The 19,325-nt window shown below is 42.2% G+C and overlaps 1 protein-coding gene across 13 annotated transcripts in view; it reads left to right on the plus strand.

Annotated features, from left to right (window-relative positions):
* The first annotated feature begins 1,483 nt into the window (after window positions 1-1,483).
* The window catches only part of LOC124666467 (exportin-7-like), a 50,429-nt gene continuing 32,587 nt past the window's right edge, over window positions 1,484-19,325 (plus strand). For 9 of the 13 annotated variants that reach the window (XM_047203802.1, XM_047203810.1, XM_047203811.1 and 6 more), the window contains exon 1: window positions 1,484-1,557. The gene's annotated coding sequence lies outside the window, so the exon portion shown is untranslated. The remainder of the gene's footprint in view (window positions 1,558-19,325) is intronic. The other 4 variants (XM_047203808.1, XM_047203803.1, XM_047203805.1 and 1 more) reach the window with 4 other exon arrangements.

The following is a 19,325-nucleotide window of genomic DNA, read 5'->3' on the forward strand; positions in this document are numbered from 1 at the left end:
TCTAGGGTCGCTGGACCCTCCCCTCTCCTCTTTGGCAGTGATCGACGATGAGAAGGTGAGGGTCCCACCCTATGTACAACCGTAGTTGGGATTAGATTTATGTTTGGCCTTATGCCGTTTCTCTTCCTTGTGGAGGTTTGGAATTGTGCACCGGTTCTTGGCCAAATCCGGTGTTGGATATGACTCTTCTTCCTCGCCGCCGTTCTCTGGAGGTTGGAGTTGGAGGCGAGGTGGATGAGCTTATGTATATCCATGAATAAGGTCATGGTTCGTGATGATTATGTTCCTCCTGGCCGTCATGGTGGCGGGCGGTGGAGTGGGCCAATGACTGCAGATTCCTCAAGGGAAGTTTGGAAGGTTGCTCTGCGGAGTTCATACATGGCATTTCTTGTTTGTTGTTGTGATTTTGGGTCGATGAGGCGGCCACTCCACATCTTTAATTGTTGGGAGTGAATCCTCGGCGGCATGATGCCGTCGACCTCGATGGCCGAAGGAGGCTGCTCCCACCATGGTCGCCGACAGCGGGCACTTATGCTCTCCAAGTTTCCTGCCAGCAAAAGGTGTTCTTCTACCTCCAGGCCTCTGTGCCACTTTGGAGGCCCTCTGGCTTCGATGCGGCGTGATCCTGTCGTAGTACCCCAAGTGGCCTAGTCCTCTTTGGTGTTGTGGATGGCCGTGGTCGGATGCGTCGTCGACAGATTGGCGGAGAAGGAGCTAGGAGAAGGCCTGGACTTGATTGCTTTTTTTTTCTTTTCTGTTCTAGGGTCTTTGATGCAAAAGTTAAGGGCCATGTTGTAATTTTCTTTTAATTTGAGGTCCTTCATGTAAATCAGTCTGCACCGACGACGAATTAATGGCAACTTCCAGGGTCCTTCGAGGACCCTCTTCTTGTTCACAAAAAAAGAGGTCTCTACTAGACATGGCTTTAATCTTGGGGGATATATTTACACGGTGAATACTCCTCCTCTTCTCTCATCTCATAGGATTCTAATTGTGGAAAATATCTTTGTAGATCATGTTTACTCGGGACAACTAATTAATACCAATTAATATACAATAGTAGGAAGATACTGAAAATTTTGCAGAAATGCATAACAATATCTTGTCATAAATGCATGAAATTAAACAATACTAAAAGTTTTATATCTAGAAGCTTGTACTGCTGGCAAAGCCATACTTTTTGCAGGAAATGAATGGGGAAAAACATAAGAGTTGTGATAAGCAAGCATTAACCGACGATAGGCTATCGCAAGCAAAGCTTTGCCTGTGCGTGGCAGAACCCTAGGTGAGAAATCTGTAGACGCAAAGTCCAACCCGTCCCGGAAGACACCACCACAGCGCAGCGTAGCACATCATCGCCTCCCACTCCCCACCCCATCGATGTCGTTGTCCTATTTAGCTCCTCCCCCATTTACGTTTCCCACACCCCACCCCACCCCCGCTCCCCAAAACGCACGCCTCTGATCCCCACGACGAGACACCGGCCTTAGACCTAGCCACCACAGCCGCCGTCGGACACTCACCTCCGCGGATTCAGCACGCACGCACGGGGATAAGGTAGACTACAAGGTAGTAATATCAACGAGAAGTCTAACAAATAGCGTGACAAAAACACTTGGAACATACACCCAATGAAAGACAATGTGAACACCATAGTAAGATCAACCTTGGATCTATTTGGTCCATGGAGTGAAATATATGGTTGTGGTGGTGGTGTGTGTGTATTTCAGAAATGGTCAATTTATGTACAAAAGGAAATTAATAGATGACCATGTCAATTACAAGGATGCATGGTTGCTTCCTTACCGGGACATTGTTCTAAGAATTACTAGCATGTGGGGCTTGTTGAGAAGTATATTCTATATTTTAATTTTGAGGAATACTGAGGAGTACAATTCATAGTAAATCAATGACGCAAAAACTAGATCTAGCGGTAAGAAAATCAAGTTGACAAATATCACAGAAATCACACAAACTACCTCTCTATCTATCTCTCTCTCTCTTTCTGTCAAGGATTGGTCAATGCCATCAAGCATTCATAGTGTCGACTAGGCTTGGTGTATGTTTGATGCAATGGAGAAGGGACGCAAATTCAATGAGTGGTTGCACAAACACGAGCTTCCCAAAATTCTTATTTCCTCCTTGTGCAGGTTCTCATGGAGGCAAAGAAATAGATGCACTGCTTCTCCTATCCTTTGTACAATTGTGCACGCCATGAAGAAGAGTCAACGAGTTCATGTGCCTCAATACTTCACACATAGAGATAGATATAATAAGGATGACCGGATATTTTGGTGTCAAAGCCAAAGAGTCTTGTGGTCCTTAAGTATTATCTATCAACATATTTTAACATGCGTGACAAGGGCCATTAAATCCACTAGTAAAAAAATCACCTCATGTAGTAGTCCAGGTTAATACTCCGAACAAACATGATTTAAAGACACTTAAAATGCCAGAATTATGAGGATGAAAATGATTTTTTTGTTAATAACTACTATGCTTGGACATTCACGCAAAAATACGACGATTTGAGTATGGTTGAGTGTTTAGCCAAAGTATCTTTCATGCAATGTGTCATTAAGAACTTAGAACATGGCTAGAGCTCCACTATATATGGATCTCCCCACCTTATTCCTTACCAACATTCCATTCAATTTCTATAGGGTTTGGATTTTTGTAATGTGCCACATGCACATATGTGCCTCAACATAGAGTAGAAATTACAATATAGCTATGTATCATTATTATCCTATGCTTGATCTGACTACTCAAGTAGGTTCATGAAGAGGGTGATATGGAGATGCACTAAGTAATCCACTATCCATCACCATGATTGAGAAAAGTGGTGGTACTGATGGTTCTTATTAGGCACACATATTGAATTATGGTGAAACTTAATATAGTTATAAGGCGCAATTCAAAAAAGGGAAACCATTACATGACTTTGGTCCACTGTACATGTGATATCTAGAGAAAAACACTATCAAGTTTAGAAGAGAAGATGTGCATATTTGGTACGCAAAAAATGGATCGATCTATGATGTAAGGACATGTACAATGGTAGGGAAGGAACATCTTCCCTTAGCCATCCACATCATCTACAGAAGGCAATATCTATAACATGTACAATGCATAATATCTTATTGCCATCCCTTAAATTCAATGAGAATTAATTAAATTTTGGTAGAAAATCATCTTTCCAAGGGAAGAGTGGAAGACATGTGATACAATTGTGAAACTCCCCTTCCCTTATTTTCTAAGGGATCACCGCTTAGCTAAGAAAAAACAACCTTCTCTTTCTCTATTCTCTCTCCTTCAACTCAACAAAAGTCCTATGTGCCAGCTCTAAGAGAACGCGGACGTCACCCCATGGTACATGCCCTAATGAGATGTCTACCGTATCTTGCAACATCGTTACAACATTCATAGAATGGACATAGGATTCATCTGCACCTCTTGTCATATGGCGTTGCCAGATTTGAACTCCCCTGTCACGTAAGATCATCGTCGATCTTGAGGAGAGGGAGGTGATGCGTGCAGTTAACACACGTCCGTTGGGAACCCCAAGAGGAAGGTGTGATGCGTACAGTAGCAAGTTTTCCCTCAGAAAGAAACCAATGTTTATCGAACCAGTAGGAGCCAAGAAGCACGTTGAAGGTTGATGGCGGCGAAATGTAGTGTGGCGCAACACCAGGGATTCCGACGCCAACGTGGAATCTGCACAACTCAATCAAAATACTTTGCCCCAACGTAACAGTGAGGTTGTCAATCTCACCGGCTTGCTGTAAACAAAGGATTAATTGTATAGTGTGGATGATGATGATTGTTTGCGAAGAACAGTAAAGAACAATTGCAGTAGATTGTATTTCAGATGTAAAGAATTGGACCGGGATCCACAGTTCACTAGTGGTGTCTCTCCCATAAGATAAACATATGTTGGGTGAACAAATTACAGTTGGGCAGTTGATAAATAAAGAAGGCATAACAATGCACATACATATATCATGATGAGTACTATGAGATTTAATCAGTGCAATACGACAAAGTACATAGACCGCTATCCAGCATGCATCTATGCCTAAATAGTCCACTTTCAGGTTATCATCCGAACCCCTTCCGGTATTAAGTTGCAAGCAACATGACAATTGCATTAAGTATGGTGCGTAATGTAATCAACACAAATATCCTTAGACAAAGCATTGATGTTTTATCCCTAGTGGCAACAAGCACATCCACAACCTTAGAACTTTCTCGTCATCGTTCCAGCATTTAATGGAGGCATGAACCCACTATCGAGCATAAATACTCCCTCTTGGAGTTACAAGTATCAACTTGGCCGAGCCTCTACTAGCAACGGAGAGCATGCAAGAACATAAACAACATATATGATAGATTGATAATCAACTTGACATAGTATTCAATATTCATCGGATCCCAACAAACACAACATGTAGCATTACAAATAGATGATCTTGATCATGATAGGCAGCTCACAAGATCTAACATGATAGCACAGTGAGGAGAAGACAACCATCTAGCTACTGCTATGGACCCATAGTCCAGGGTGGACTACTCACACATCAATCCGGAGGCGATCATGGCGATGAAGAGACCTCCGGGAGATGATTCCCCTCTGCGGAAGGGTGCCGGAGGCGATCTCCTGAATCCCCCGAGATGGGATTGGCGGCGTCTCAGTGAGGTTTTCCGTATTGTGGCTCTCAGTACTGGGGGTTTCGCGACGAAGGCTTTAAGTAGGCGGAAGGGTAGGTCAGGGGGCGTCACGAGGGACCCACACAACAGGGCCGCGCGGCCAGGACCTGGGCCGCGCCGCCCTAGTGTGGCGTCGCCTCGTGGCCCCACTTCGTATCTCCCTCGGTCTTCTGGAAGCTTCGTGAAAAATAGGCCCCTGGGCGTTGATTTCGTCCAATTCCGATAATTCCGTGAAAAAACATGCTATCATAATTTTGATCAATACTATTGTAAAGCATATGAGATGAATGCAGCGATTCAAAGCAATGATGAAGATAATGAGTAAACAAATGAATCATATAGCAAAGACTTTTCATGAATAGTACTTTCAAGACAAGCATCAATAAGACTTGCATAAGATTTACTCATAAAGCAATAAATTCTTAGTAAAGGCATTGAAGCAACACAAAGGATTATTAAGTTTTAGCGGTTGCTTTCAACTTCAACATGTATATCTCATGGATAATTGTCAACACAAAGTAATATAACAAGTGCAATAGGTAAACATGTAAGAATTAATGCACACAGTTTACACAAGTGTTTGCTTCTGGGATAGAAAGAATAGGTAAACTGACTCAACAATAAAGTAGAAGATTGGCCCTTCGCAGAGGGAAGCATGGATTACTATTTTTGTGCTAGAGATTTTCATTTTGAAAACAAGAAACAATTTTGTCAACGGTAGTAATAAATCATATGTGTTATGTATAAGATATCTTATAAGTTGCAAGCCTCATGCATAGTATACCAATAGTGCTCGCACCTTGTCCTAATTAGCTTGGATTAACATGGATTATCATTGCACAGACATATGTTTCAACCAAGTGTCACAAAGGGGTACCTCTATGCCGCCTCGTACAAAGGTCTAAGGAGAAAGTTCGCATTGGATTTCTCGCTTTTGATTATTCTCAACTTAGACATCCATACCGGGACAACATAGACAACAGATAATGGACTCCTCTTTAATGCACAAGCATTCAACAACAAATAAAATTCTCATAAGAGATTGAGGATTAATTGTCCAAACTGAAACTTACACCATGAATCATGGCTTTAGTTAGCGGCCCAATGTTCTTCTCTAACAATATGCATACTCAAACCATTTGATCATGAAAATCGCCCTTACTTCAGACAAGACGAACATGCATAGCAACTCACATGATATTCAAGAAAGGTAAAAGTTGATGGCGTCCCCGTAAACATGGTTACCGCTCAACAAGCAACTTATTAAGAAATAAGATACATAAGTACATATTCTTCACCACAATAGTTTTTAAGGCTATTTTCCCATGAGCTATATATTGCAAAGACAAAGGATAGAGTTTTAAAGGTAGAACTCAAGTAATGTACTTTGGAATGGCAGAGAAATACCATGTAGTAGGTAGGTATGGTGGACACGAATGGCATAGTTTTTGGCTCAAGGATTTGGCTGCACGAGAAGAATTCCTCTCAATACAAGGCTAGGCTAGCAAGGTTGTTTGAAGCAAACTCAAGTATAAAAGGTGCAGCAAAGCTCACATATGAACATATTGTACGCACTATAAGACTTTACATTGTCTCCTTGTTGTCAAACACCTTAACCAGAAAATATCTAGACTCTAGAGAAACTAATCATGCAAACCAAATTTTAACAAGCTCTATGTAGTTATTCATTAATGGGTACAAGGTACATGATGCAAGAGCTTAAACATGATCTATATGGGCACAACAATTGCCAAGTATCACATTATTCAAGACATTATACCATTTACCACATGCAACATTTTCTGTTTCCAACCATATAACAATGAATGAAGTAGTCCAACCTTCGCAATGAACATTAAGATAAAGCTAAGAACATATGTGTTCATACGAAACAGCGGAGCGTGTCTCTCTCCCAAACAAATAATTCTAGGATCCGAATTTATTCAAATAAAAACAAAAACAAAAACAAACAGACGCTCCAAGTAAAGCACATAAGATGTGACGGAATAAAAATATAGTTTCACTAGAGGTGATCTGATAAGTTGTCGATGAAGAAGGGATGCCTTGGGCATCCCCAAGCTTAGATGCTTGAGTCTTCTTAAAATATGCAGGGATGAACCACGGGGGCATCCCCAAGATTAGACTTTTCACTCTTCTTGATCATATTGTATCATCCTCCTTTCTTGACCCTTGAAAACTTCCTCCACACCAAACTCAAAATAATCTCATTAGATCAGAGGTGACATAATCATTCTTAACTCTTCTGGACATTGCACAAAGCTACTGAAAGTTAATGGAACAAAGAAATCCATCAAACATAGCAAAACAGGCAATGCGAAATAAAAGGCAGAATCTGTCAAAACAGAACAGTCCGTAAAGACAAATTTTTTTGAGGCACCAGACTTGCTCAGATGAAAATGCCCAAATTGAATGAAAGTTGCGTACATATCTGAGGATTACGCACGTAAATTGGCAGATTTTTTAAAATTTTCTACAGCAGGGGCGGCTCAATTTCGTGACAGCAAGAAATCTATTCCTGCGCAGTAATCCAAATCTAGTATTGACTTTACTATCAAAGACTTTACTTGGCACAACAATGCAATAAAATAAAGATAAGGAGAGGTTGCTACCGTAGTAACAACTTCCAAGACTCAAATATAAAACAAAAGTGCTGTAGTAAAATAATGGGTTGTCTCCCATAAGCGCTTTTCTTTAACGCCTTTCAGCTAGGCGCAGAAAGTGTGAATCAAGTATTATCAAGAGATGAAGCATCGATATCATAATTTGTTCTAATAATAGAATCATAATGTAACTTCATTCTCTTTCTAGGGAAGTGTTCCATACCTTTCTTAAGAGGAAATTGATATTTAATATTACCTTCCTTCATATCAATGGTAGCACCAACAGTTCGAAGAAAAGGTCTTCCCAATATAATGGGACAAGATGCATTGCATTCAATATCCAAGACAACAAAATCAACGGGGACAAGGTTATTGTTAACCGTAATACGAACATTATCAATCCTCCCCAAAGGTTTCTTTATAGCATTATCAGCAAGATTAACATCCAAATAACAATTTTTCAATGGTAGCAAGTCAAGCATATCATAGATTTTCTTAGGCATAACAGAATTACTTGCACCAAGATCACATAAACCATTACAATCAAAATCATTGAACCTCATCTTAATGATGGGCTCCCAACCATCTTCTAACTTCCTAGGAATAGAGGTTTCAAGTTTTAGTTTCTCTTCTCTAGCTTTTATGAGAGCATTCGTAATATGTTTTGTAAAGACCAAATTTATAGCACTAGCATTGGGACTTTTAGCAAGTTTTTGTAAGAACTTTATAACTTCAGAGATGTGTGATACGTCTCCAACGTATCGATAATTTCTTGTGTTCCATGCCACATTATTGATGTTATCTACATGTTTTATGCACACTTTATGTCATATTCGTGCATTTTCTGGAACTAACCTATTAACAAGATGCCGAAGTGACGATTCTTGTTTTCTGCTGTTTTTGGTTTCAGAAATCCTAGTAAAGAAATATTCTCGGAATTGGACGAAATAAAAGCCCGGAGGCCTATTTTCTCACGAAGCTTCCGGAAGACCGAAGACGAGACGAAGAGGGGCCACGAGGGGCCACACCCTAGGCGGCGCGGCCCCCCTTGGCCGCGCGGCCCTGTGGTGTGGGGCCCTCGTGCCGCCTCTTGACCTACCCTTCCGCCTACTTAAAGCCTCTGTGACGAAACCCCCAGTACCGAGAACCACGATACGGAAAACCTTACTGAGACGCCGCCGCCGCCGATCCCATCTCGGGGGATCCAGGAGATCGCCTCCGGCACCCTGCCGGAGAGGGGAATCATCTCCCGGAGGACTCTACGCCGCCATGGTCGCCTCCGGTGTGATGTGTGAGTAGTCTACCCCTGGACTATGGGTCCATAGCAGTAGCTAGATGGTTGTCTTGTCCCCATTGTGCTATCATTGTCGGATCTTGTGAGCTGCCTAACATGATCAAGATCATCTATCTGTAATTCTATATGTTGCGTTTGTTGGGATCCGATGAATAGAGAATACTTGTTATGTTGATTATCAAGACTATGTCTATGTGTTGTTTATGATCTTGCATGCTCTCCGTTATTAGTAGATGCTTTGGCCAAGTTGATGCTAGTAACTCCAAGAGGGAGTATTTATGCTCGATAGTGGGTTCATGCCTCCAGTGAATCGGAGGAGTGACAAGAACCACTAAGGTTATGGATGTGCTTGTTGCCACTAGGGATAAAACATTAGTGCTATGTTCAAGGATGTAGTCACTAGTTACATTACGCGCAATACTTAATGCAATTGTCTGTTGTTAGCAACTTAATACTGGAGGGGGTTCGGATGATAACCTGAAGGTGGACTTTTTAGGCATAGATGCAGTTGGATGGCGGTCTATGTACTTTGTCGTAATGCCCAATTAAATCTCACTATACTCATCATAATATGTATGTGCATGGTCATGCTCTCTTTATTTGTCAATTGCCCAACTGTAATTTGTTCACCCAACATGCTTGTTCGTCTTATGGGAGAGACACCTCTAGTGAACTCGTGGACCCCGGTCCAATTCTCTTTACTCGAAATACAATCTATCGCAATACTTGTTCTATCGTTTTCTCGCAAACAATCATCTTCCACACAATACGGTTAATCCTTTGTTACAGCAAGCCGGTGAGATTGACAACCTCCACTGTTTCGTTGGGGCAAAGTACTTTGGTTGTGTTGTGCAGGTTCCACGTTGGCGCCGAAATCCCGGTGTTGCGCCGCACTACATCTCGCCGCCATCAACCTTCAACGTGCTTCTTGACTCCTCCCGGTTCGATAAACCTTGGTTTCTTTCGAGGGAAAACTTGCTGTTGTGCGCATCATACCTTCCTCTTGGGGTTGCCCAACGAACGTGTGAAATACACGCCATCAAGCATAAATTTCTGGCGCCGTTGCCGGGGAGATCAAGACACGCTGCAAGGGGAGTCTCTGTCAACACCCGGATTTTTAAAGTCCAGATGCCTGTCATGCCATACATCGCAATCCCAGGAATATTGTTGTTGCGAGACATAACAGTTGAATATCATAAGTCATCATTCATTACATACCATAGTCGTCTTACAAATAGAGATCACATGATCCCATAGTACACACGAGTTGATCTAGGGATCAACATTCACCAAGTTCATAGTTTCCTAGCGGAAGCGTAACGTAGAAAGGACTCTCTAGTCCACGAGGCCAACGCTTGACGTCGAAGGCTCCCTAGTTGTCGTGGGCGTCCTGCTGGTCGTCTTCTCCATACCGATGTTCCGCTTCACGATCCGGCCATTTGAATAGCCGGGGACACAGCCGTGAGTACTTTAAAGTACTCGCAAACTAATACTAATGTAAGTGCTAACAATTCTAGTAAGGGGGTGCTAAGCTCTAGTTTATTTTGCATAAAGCCAATTTTGTTTCACAAACATTTTTGTAAACAATTTACTCCGTGCTAACTAACTCAAGGGGGAACATTAGGGTCATTCCCACAACTCTATTGTGATTCCAAGTCAAAGTCTCTGTTCAAGTTCAAAATCATAAGTCACCCTTCACCATTCATAGTTTTCGAAAAATTCGATGACGGAACAGTATGGCCTTTCCAACTCGTCCATAACCGAGGACGCGGCTATTCGAATAGGTTTAACTCTGCAGAGGTTGTACACTTGTGCCACAACAATTGCAATAGCTCGTCGGGAGTAATCGGCCTCGATTTATCGTACGCAAGTACGCGAACTACCAATCATAACCTTTCATTTACATACCCTAGTATAGGCACCTCTCCCCATGAGCTTGGCCTCCCGGTGAAGACAGACGATCGGCCACGGGAACCGCACGAGGCTTGGGCCGGACATTCACCTCATTTCGCATCATATCATATCGTCTCAGTTGTTTGTGGTAGAGGCAGCTTTCGGCATAACCCCGATGACGCTTGTTTAGAGGGAACCCATACTAAGACACACAAACTTCCAGTTAAGCCCTACCCAGATTCAGGTATTGTGGGGGTACTGAAAAAATTGGAATGGTATCGCATCCGAACCCAACCATCAGTGTTTTTGTAAAATTCACCAAGTCATTCATCAGTCATATTCACCTTCAAAAATCATTCAATGGAATGCATCTTCATTCCAAGGTTTCAGAACTCCTTCAAAAATCTTTCAATGGAATGACTCGTCATTCCAAGGTTTTCGAAATCATTTCAATTCCCAAGTTCCCAAATGGAGTAGTCACTTTCAAATTGAGCACTAACATCTATGTATGAGGGGTGCTAAGTATTTTGCTTTACTTCTAGGCTAACTTTGATACTCTTGTACTAATCCAGTACTAACCAAGTGAATCATGAATCCAAAAGGTACTTTGATAAAGCAAAAGTAAATAAAGCTTGCAAGGTAAAGCTGGGAATAGGATCATAAGCATAAAGTAAATAGGGAAATGCCTTGCTCATAGAGAGCTTTGCACTTTGCAAGAGTATTATCTTGCAACCAAAATGGTTTGCATCAATCTAGCTTGCATTAGTATTGGCTTGCAAGAGTGTAGCTTGCATGGGTAATAAAAGTAACTCATTGAGAAAACGAGTAAAAGCTTGTAAAGTAAAAACTTGGGATAGGCTTATGTAAGAAAGGTACGAGTCATGGTGCCTTGCCCCAAGGGGCTTTGCACTTTGCAAGAATATTAGCTTGCCTTGGTATGAAGTGAGGGTCCAAGTTCTCGTCTCCTTTCTTGTTGTAGAAGTCCTCCTCTTCCTGATGGTCTCCGGTACTAACGTCTAAAATACGAATACGGGGTACACAATCATCATACCAAACTTACATACTAAACTAATCACACACCAGCTTCACACAACTTAACTAGCATCACACCCTACTATTAAGTGAGTGGAGGTGTTCCTCTTATTTAAGAAAAATAATTTCCTCTCCTTATCTTATTAAGATTTAATTTCGCTTATGAACAATATATGACCTAGGTTGACCAAAGTCAACCTCTTCATACTCATCATTTAAGAAAATGATTTAAATGAGGTTCCATACCTCATACGATTTAATACTAACATGGTAGTGATTTAATGTCACCAAATACTCAACATGAGATTATATATATCATGGTCACCACCTCATGTTGAAATACTTGAGACCAAGATTTAAATGAGAGGAAAACTTCTCATATGATTTAGCACATAGTTGTAGCTAGGTTAAAAATTACCATTGAGGTGATTTAACATTATCAACAATTCATTGGCTATTCTAACATTACTTGTACTCACACCAATTATTCTATTCACACCAATACTATAATTAGGGTGCATTGGTTGTGTTGCTTGAGGAAGATAAATTCCTCTCCTTACATATGTAAATGATAGTTTCCATATGGTTCTGGAGAAATACTTTTCTCTCATTGAAATTTCTTAAGATTTAATTTCTCAAACAAGCATACATGAAATCATGTTGACCCAAGTCAACCATTCATCATCCTCATTTGAGAAATAGATTTAAGTGAGGTAGAGTACCTCATATCATTTAATAACACTACATATGATTTAAATCTCTAAGTAATTCATATAAGTGAGTTTGGCCAGGGGTCCAAACATCACATGAATTCATTTGAGACAAGATTTAAATGAAGTATAAGACTTCATAAGAATTACTTAATAGTTTTGGACAATATCAACTAGTTAAACTAGCCATATTATCCACTACTTAAACTAGGGCATGATCATGCAAAGTGACCCCACCATTTTCTTGCATAAACAATTAGTGTAAGTCAAAGGTGAGCTATTGGAGTTGGAATTAACTTAAAATCATTTGTGGTTGATTTTTAAGAATTTTTCTAAGGTAGAAAAGTCCTTGTCTTGTTATTTTTGTCTGATTAATTCTACAAAAGATCTTGAGGTGGGACCAGTGGCATTGGATATATCTTTTCCTAAGCTTTCCAACAATATAAAGTTCATCAAAATTGGTTGGGTAGATTTGAAACTATTCAATTTCAAACACCGCATCGCTTGCCATTTATCTAAAAAGAATTAAACGAATTTCGGATTTAAACTGGGCGGGAAACGAAGTGGGCCGATTTAGTTTGAAACGCAGCACAGAGGAGTTGGGCCGGCCCAGCTAACGCTGCGGGCCAGCTGACAGCAGGCCCCACTCGTCAGCGGGTGAGACTTACCGAATCGGTACGGGGCGCGGAGGAGCGTCAGATCAGAAGAAGATCGTGCGGCTGAGCGTCGTCGTCGTCGTCGACGAGAGGGGAGGTGCTGGCGGCTACGGCAGGGGGTCGGCGGCGAGCTGGAGCTCCGGCGAGGATCAGCGACGGTGCAGGGCGGCGTTGTCGAGGACGAGGAAGCAGATGGCGCGGACGGCGGCTCGAATGGTGGCCCGAATCGACGGCGGCGATCTCAGGACCTCTCGCGGGCTCCGGCGATGAAATTGGGGCAACTCCGGCGGAATTGGGAAGGGGGAGGTGGTCGAGGAGATCAAGGATGAGGAGGGAAGGCGACTGGTGTGAGAAATAGAGGAGGAGGAGCTCTCCTTTTATAGGCGCTCGAGGTGGCCAGAGGTCTGCGGCGAAGTCGACAGGGTCGCGGTGTTTCCGGCGAGCAAAGGGGCAAGGTGAGGGCGGCGCTAGGTAGGTGACATCCAGGCGAGGCTAACGCGCGTGCCTGGCGAGGTGGGGGACGGTCTCGGTGTGTGCGCGCGACGGCGACGTTCTGGCGGCAGGGTTGCGGGAAGACGGGGACCTGGTCGTCGGCGACGGCGCTCGCGCGGGGCACGGCGCGTGTCTGGCGGGCGTTGGTCGTCTCGGAGAGCTTGCTGGCGAAGGGAGATGGCGAGAGGAGGCCTGGGTCGACGGCGACAGGTGGTGCTCTGGCGCGTCCGCGGGAACGTGCTCGACGTCCTCGGCATGCCTAGGGCGCGTGTTCTCCGGCGAATGTCGTCGTTCACCTCGACACTCGGAGGTGCTAGGGTGGTGTAGGGATGCATGGTGGCGGGTTTGGGCACCAGGGCCGGAAGTGGAGAGCAAGGGGAGAGGAAGGAGAAGAACATGGCCGGCATGGTGTGTGCATGGCCATGTCTTGGTCTCCCTAGGGTTTCTCCTAGGGTTGCTGTGGTGGTGTGAGGCAGAGAGGGGACAAGAAGACCAGTAGGGTGTAATTGGGGTAGATTAGATGGGGTAGAATCACTATTTGGAATAGTTTCAAATAGTGCCATATTTGGGTTTTGCAATTATTCTCCAAATTTGATTTAATTCAAATGGTGAATCTTTTTGAAATGTGAGTGTTGATATAAGTTGTATTTGACCAGAGGTGATTTGAGGTGGTGGTAGAAATGGAGAATTCAATAATTAGCAAAAATGGCTAAGTTGGAGATTGTTGAATAAGTTAAAAAGTTGAAACTTTGGATGAGCATAGCTCATGATCAAGAATGATTTTGGCATGGGTATCTTTACAGAAGTTGTTCACCTTGATGTTGACTTGGATGACATGCAAAGAGTTGGGAAAGTTTAGTTTGAAAAACTTGAAATAGAGAGGCTCAAAGTAGTGACCAGAATATAAATGGCAGATTTGACCATTATTGTATGTGAGCCAAATTTGAGTTTGAATTAGATTTGAAAAAGGGTTTCTTTGATTCTAAAAGTTGTAATAAGTGTTTAGTATCATTATTCAACTCTTGGTGAAGGCCAAATTGGTCTAGGTCAAATATTTGGAAAAATGGCATAAACCATATGTAAGGGTTTTGGGATTTCCTAACCTTTATTCTTTTATTTTTCTTTGCTTCAATTTGACAAGAGTGAGGTTTACTTAGTGCTAGATTGAGTTGGATAAAAGGTTCCAACCATTTTGAGGCCAAGTTGGGGCCTAGGGCAATGTTTGATAATTTGGCTATATGTGTATGTGAGTAAAAATGGAATTATCTCACTATTTGATTTCTCTCCATTTGATTTGACTTTTCTTGGCTCTAATGTGATTCTTATTAGTTTAAAAACATTTTCAAACCATTGAAACCATTCCAAAAGGTCTAGCTCAAAGATTTGTAAAATTGGCCAAAAACACATGAGAGGTGAAATGTCAATTTTTCATATTCTTGTAATGTGCTCCCCTTGCTTTGCTTGGGCAAGGTTGAGGGTCAATTTAGGGTTGGATTAGGTTTATAGATTGTTTCACACCATTTGGTCAAGGTAGAAGTGCATAGGACAAGAATTGGTAAAAATGGCTATGTGCCACATATGCCTCTATGCATATGTTGCATTTGATTCTTATTTTGACTAGGCTTGACCCAATTGGTATTGTTGAGTGTTGAAATGGTATATAGGAGTGATCCAACCATTCACTACAAGTCTTAGGGTCAAGATCCTCAATTTCACAAATTTGATATTTTGCTCTCATATGCCTCTATGGCATTATTACTTTCTTTTCAAAATCTTTTGTTTCACTTTGGATTGTGTTTGAGAAGTACTAGATAAGGTTTATGAAGGTTTTCCATTCTTCTAAATAAAGTAGAAAGGCCTAGGGTAAAGTTTTACAAAAATAGCCATAGGCACATATGCCTCTATGCATATGTTTGATTTTATTTTGTTTCACACTTGAATTGGTTGGTAAGTGCTTTGTTGAGTGTGTTGAGGTATTTCAATTCATCTACTCAAGGTAGACAAGGCAAAGCTCATTATTTTCGACAAGTATCCATAGGCTTACATATGCCTTTTTCTTAAATAAGATCTTTCCTTTTTATTTTATTTCTCAAGGATTGATGACAAGATGGATGAGGTTTAGGGTTTAATAAGTTTTGCAGGGGTTCACCACTATTTTATCAAGGTAAGAAAAGTAGGGTTCAAAATATCCATATTAGGGCTATAGGCCCACATAGGGCTTTTTCTTTAATTTCAGTTTCTCAAAATAGATCCAAATGATTTTTGAAAAGGTTAGGGTTTAGGGTTTTTTCTTAATTGATTTTCTTTCTCTTTTAATTTTATTTGGTTTGTGATCTTCACCTGATCCCTCTAGGGTTTTAGGGTGTATCACACAAGCATAATAACACTCATCATGGCAAAGACACAAGTAATAGGTAGGAGCACTAAGCATAGCACTCTATGTAAGAAAAGTTTTTGTTGGTTCTCATTTTTGGAAAAAGGAAATTTATTTTCTCTTTGTTTTGAAATTTGGGGTGTTACAAACCCTTCCCCCTTAAACAAATCTCGTCCCGAGATTTCAAGAAGAGTTAGGTTCCTAAGAGAGATTGGGTGATAGGATTTAGCAGGGAACATAACTTGGCATATTTTGAGGTGCTTCTTGCGCTTCGGTGGCCGTCATGTGGTAGTAGCGACCGCTGCGGTTGTTCGGGTAGTTTGGAGCAAACCTTCTTCTAGTGGCGGCATGGCGCTCGCTGCCGGGTAGGTGCAGCGGTGTTGGCGGCAATCTTGGCTAGCTTCTTGGGGCATTCATTGGAGTAATGACCCACTACACCACACTCATAACAAGTGATGGTGGACTTGTCCTGCTCGTTCGCGACGGGGACGGCATTGCTTCCGGTCCTTGGGGCAGTATTGGCGGCTTTCATCGAGCACTTACTAGAGTAATGACCGGTAACACCGCATTCATAGCAAGTCACCGTGGATTTGTCTCTCGGGGGCATGGTTGGGTATTGGGATGAGCTGCTCCGGGGTTGCTATCCTTACGCGGAGACGAGCAATGAGATAGTCCTTCTTGGCGTGCTCGATGGCGAAGTGCCTTGCGCTCCATTGCAAGGATGTTGATGGTGTCAGCTCATTTTCGCGTGCTCAATGTGCAGCTGGTTGGTCCGGGCACGGGAGTTGTTGCGGGCAGGAGGGGCCATCTCGAACAATGGAGGTAGATGATAAGATAAGAGGGAAACTTCTATGGTTTGTTTGAGTTAAAGTTTAAAAGTTCAAAACTTGAAAACTTGAATATTGTTGAGGGGTAAAAACCAGCAACACTTTTTCATTCATACCAAACATCACACATTACCAATCTAACACACCGTTGGTTTGAAGAACCATTCATTCGTTCTACGATACATGGGGATCCCGATACAACTCACACCTACTTAAGTGCTGGGGTGATACTACTTTTCCGGGTGGATTCTTCTTCTTCACGGGTGAGGTGCTTGGCGAGAGGCGAGGGCGTTGTCCAAATCCCTGCGGGTTTTGTACTGCCTGAAGTCCTGAGGTGCTTCAGAGGGGTTCATCTTTGGTTGTGGTGGGGGCATGGTCATTGGTTCTCCCCGGGGGTCATGTCTTGGGTAGTAGATGAAGCGAGTGTTCTTGATCTTGTCCTCATTTTGTCCACACAGACGAAAAATTGCTTCCTGCATCGCTTCGGCTAGTCCTTCCTTCCAAGTGTTTCCCGTTACAGAAACCCAAATGGTTTCCCATACCGGGGCATCAAGCTTCCTTCGTAGATCAGTAGAAACGTCCCACTGAGATGGTTCTCCTAACTGAGCCTTGAGGGGTATTCCGAAGAATTCGGGATACGGATGTCCTAGATATTCCACTAGTTGCTTCAACTCCTTTTCGAACTTGAGGTCGCCTTCGGGACCCAGCTGATAGGACTCCCATTGGTACTTCATCTGTGAGCAATTAGGATAAGTAAGTTAAAGAAGTAGTCAAGTGTGCAAAATTTTATGTAGGCTTGCAAAGAAAGTAGAGTATAGATTTCTCTATTTTTTTTTGAAAAAGATCTCAAGGATAAGAGTAAGAACAAGTTTGCACAAATATTCACTTCATTGGTTTTTGAAACTAAGTTTTTCAGACGTCCATTCTAACTAGGGTCTCCTAAGGTCAAACAATGGCTCTGATACCAACTTGTCAACACCCGGATTTTTAAAGTCCAGATGCCTGTCATGCCATACATCGCAATCCCAGGAATATTGTTGTTGCGAGACATAACAGTTGAATATCATAAGTCATCATTCATTACATACCATAGTCGTCTTACAAATAGAGATCACATGATCCCATAGTACACACAGAGTTGATCTAGGGATCAACATTCACCAAGTTCATAGTTTCCTAGCGGAAGCGTAACGTAGAAAGGACTCTCTAGTCCACAGGCCAACGCTTGACGTCAGAAGGCTCCCTAGTTGTCGTGGGCGTCCTGCTGGTCGTCTTCTCCATACTGATGTTCTGCTTCACAGTCTGGCCATTTGAATAGCCAGGGACACAGCCGTGAGTACTTTAAAGTACTCGCAAACTAATACTAATGTAAGTGCTAACAATTCTAGTAAGGGGGTGCTAAGCTCTAGTTTATTTTGCATAAAGCCAATTTTGTTTCACAAACATTTTTGTAAACAATTTACTCTGTGCTAACTAACTCAAGGGGGAACATTAGGGTCATTCCCACAACTCTATTGTGATTCCAAGTCAAAGTCTCTGTTCAAGTTCAAAATCATAAGTCACCCTTCACCATTCATAGTTTTCGAAAAATTCTGATGACGGAACGAGTATGGCCTTTCCAACTGTCCATAACCGAGGACGCGGCTATTCGAATAGGTTTAACTCTGCAGAGGTTGTACACTTGTGCCACAACAATTGCAATAGCTCGTCGTGGGTAATCGGCCCTGATTTATCGTACGCGATACGCGAACTACCAATCATAACCTTTCATTTACATACCCTAGTATAGGCACCTCTCCCCATGAGCTTGGCCTCCCAGTGAAGACGAGACGGTCAGCTCGGGAACCGCACGGGGCTTGGGCCGGACATTCACCTCATTTCGCATCATATCATATCGTCTCAGTTGTTTGTGGTAGAGGCAGCTTTCGGCATAACCCCGATGACGCTTGTTTAGAGGGAACCCATACTAAGACACACAAACTTCTGGTTAAGCCCTACCCGGATTCAGGTATTGTGGGGGTACTGAAAAAATTGGAATGGTATCGCATCCGAACCCAACCATCAGTGTTTTTGTAAAATTCACCAAGTCATTCATCAGTCATATTCACCTTCAAAAATCATTCAATGGAATGCATCTTCATTCCAAGGTTTCAGAACTCCTTCAAAAATCTTTCAATGGAATGACTCGTCATTCCAAGGTTTTCGAAATCATTTCAATTCCCAAGTTCCCAAATGGAGTAGTCACTTTCAAATTGAGCACTAACATCTATGTATGAGGGGTGCTAAGTATTTTGCTTTACTTCTAGGCTAACTTTGATACTCTTGTACTAATCCAGTACTAACCAAGTGAATCATGAATCCAAAAGGTACTTTGATAAAGCAAAAGTAAATAAAGCTTGCAAGGTAAAACTGGGAATAGGATCATAAGCATAAAGTAAATAGGGAAATGCCTTGCTCATAGAGAGCTTTGCACTTTGCAAGAGTATTATCTTGCAACCAAAATGGTTTGCATCAATCTAGCTTGCATTAGTATTGGCTTGCAAGAGTGTAGCTTGCATGGGTAATAAAAGTAACTCATTGAGAAAACGAGTAAAAGCTTGTAAAGTAAAAACTTGGGATAGGCTTATGTAAGAAAGGTACGAGTCATGGTGCCTTGCCCCAAGGGGCTTTGCACTTTGCAAGAATATTAGCTTGCCTTGGTATGAAGTGAGGGTCC

The sequence above is a fragment of the Lolium rigidum genome, chromosome 6, assembly GCF_022539505.1.
Source record: "Lolium rigidum isolate FL_2022 chromosome 6, APGP_CSIRO_Lrig_0.1, whole genome shotgun sequence".
Lineage (NCBI taxonomy): Eukaryota > Viridiplantae > Streptophyta > Magnoliopsida > Poales > Poaceae > Lolium > Lolium rigidum.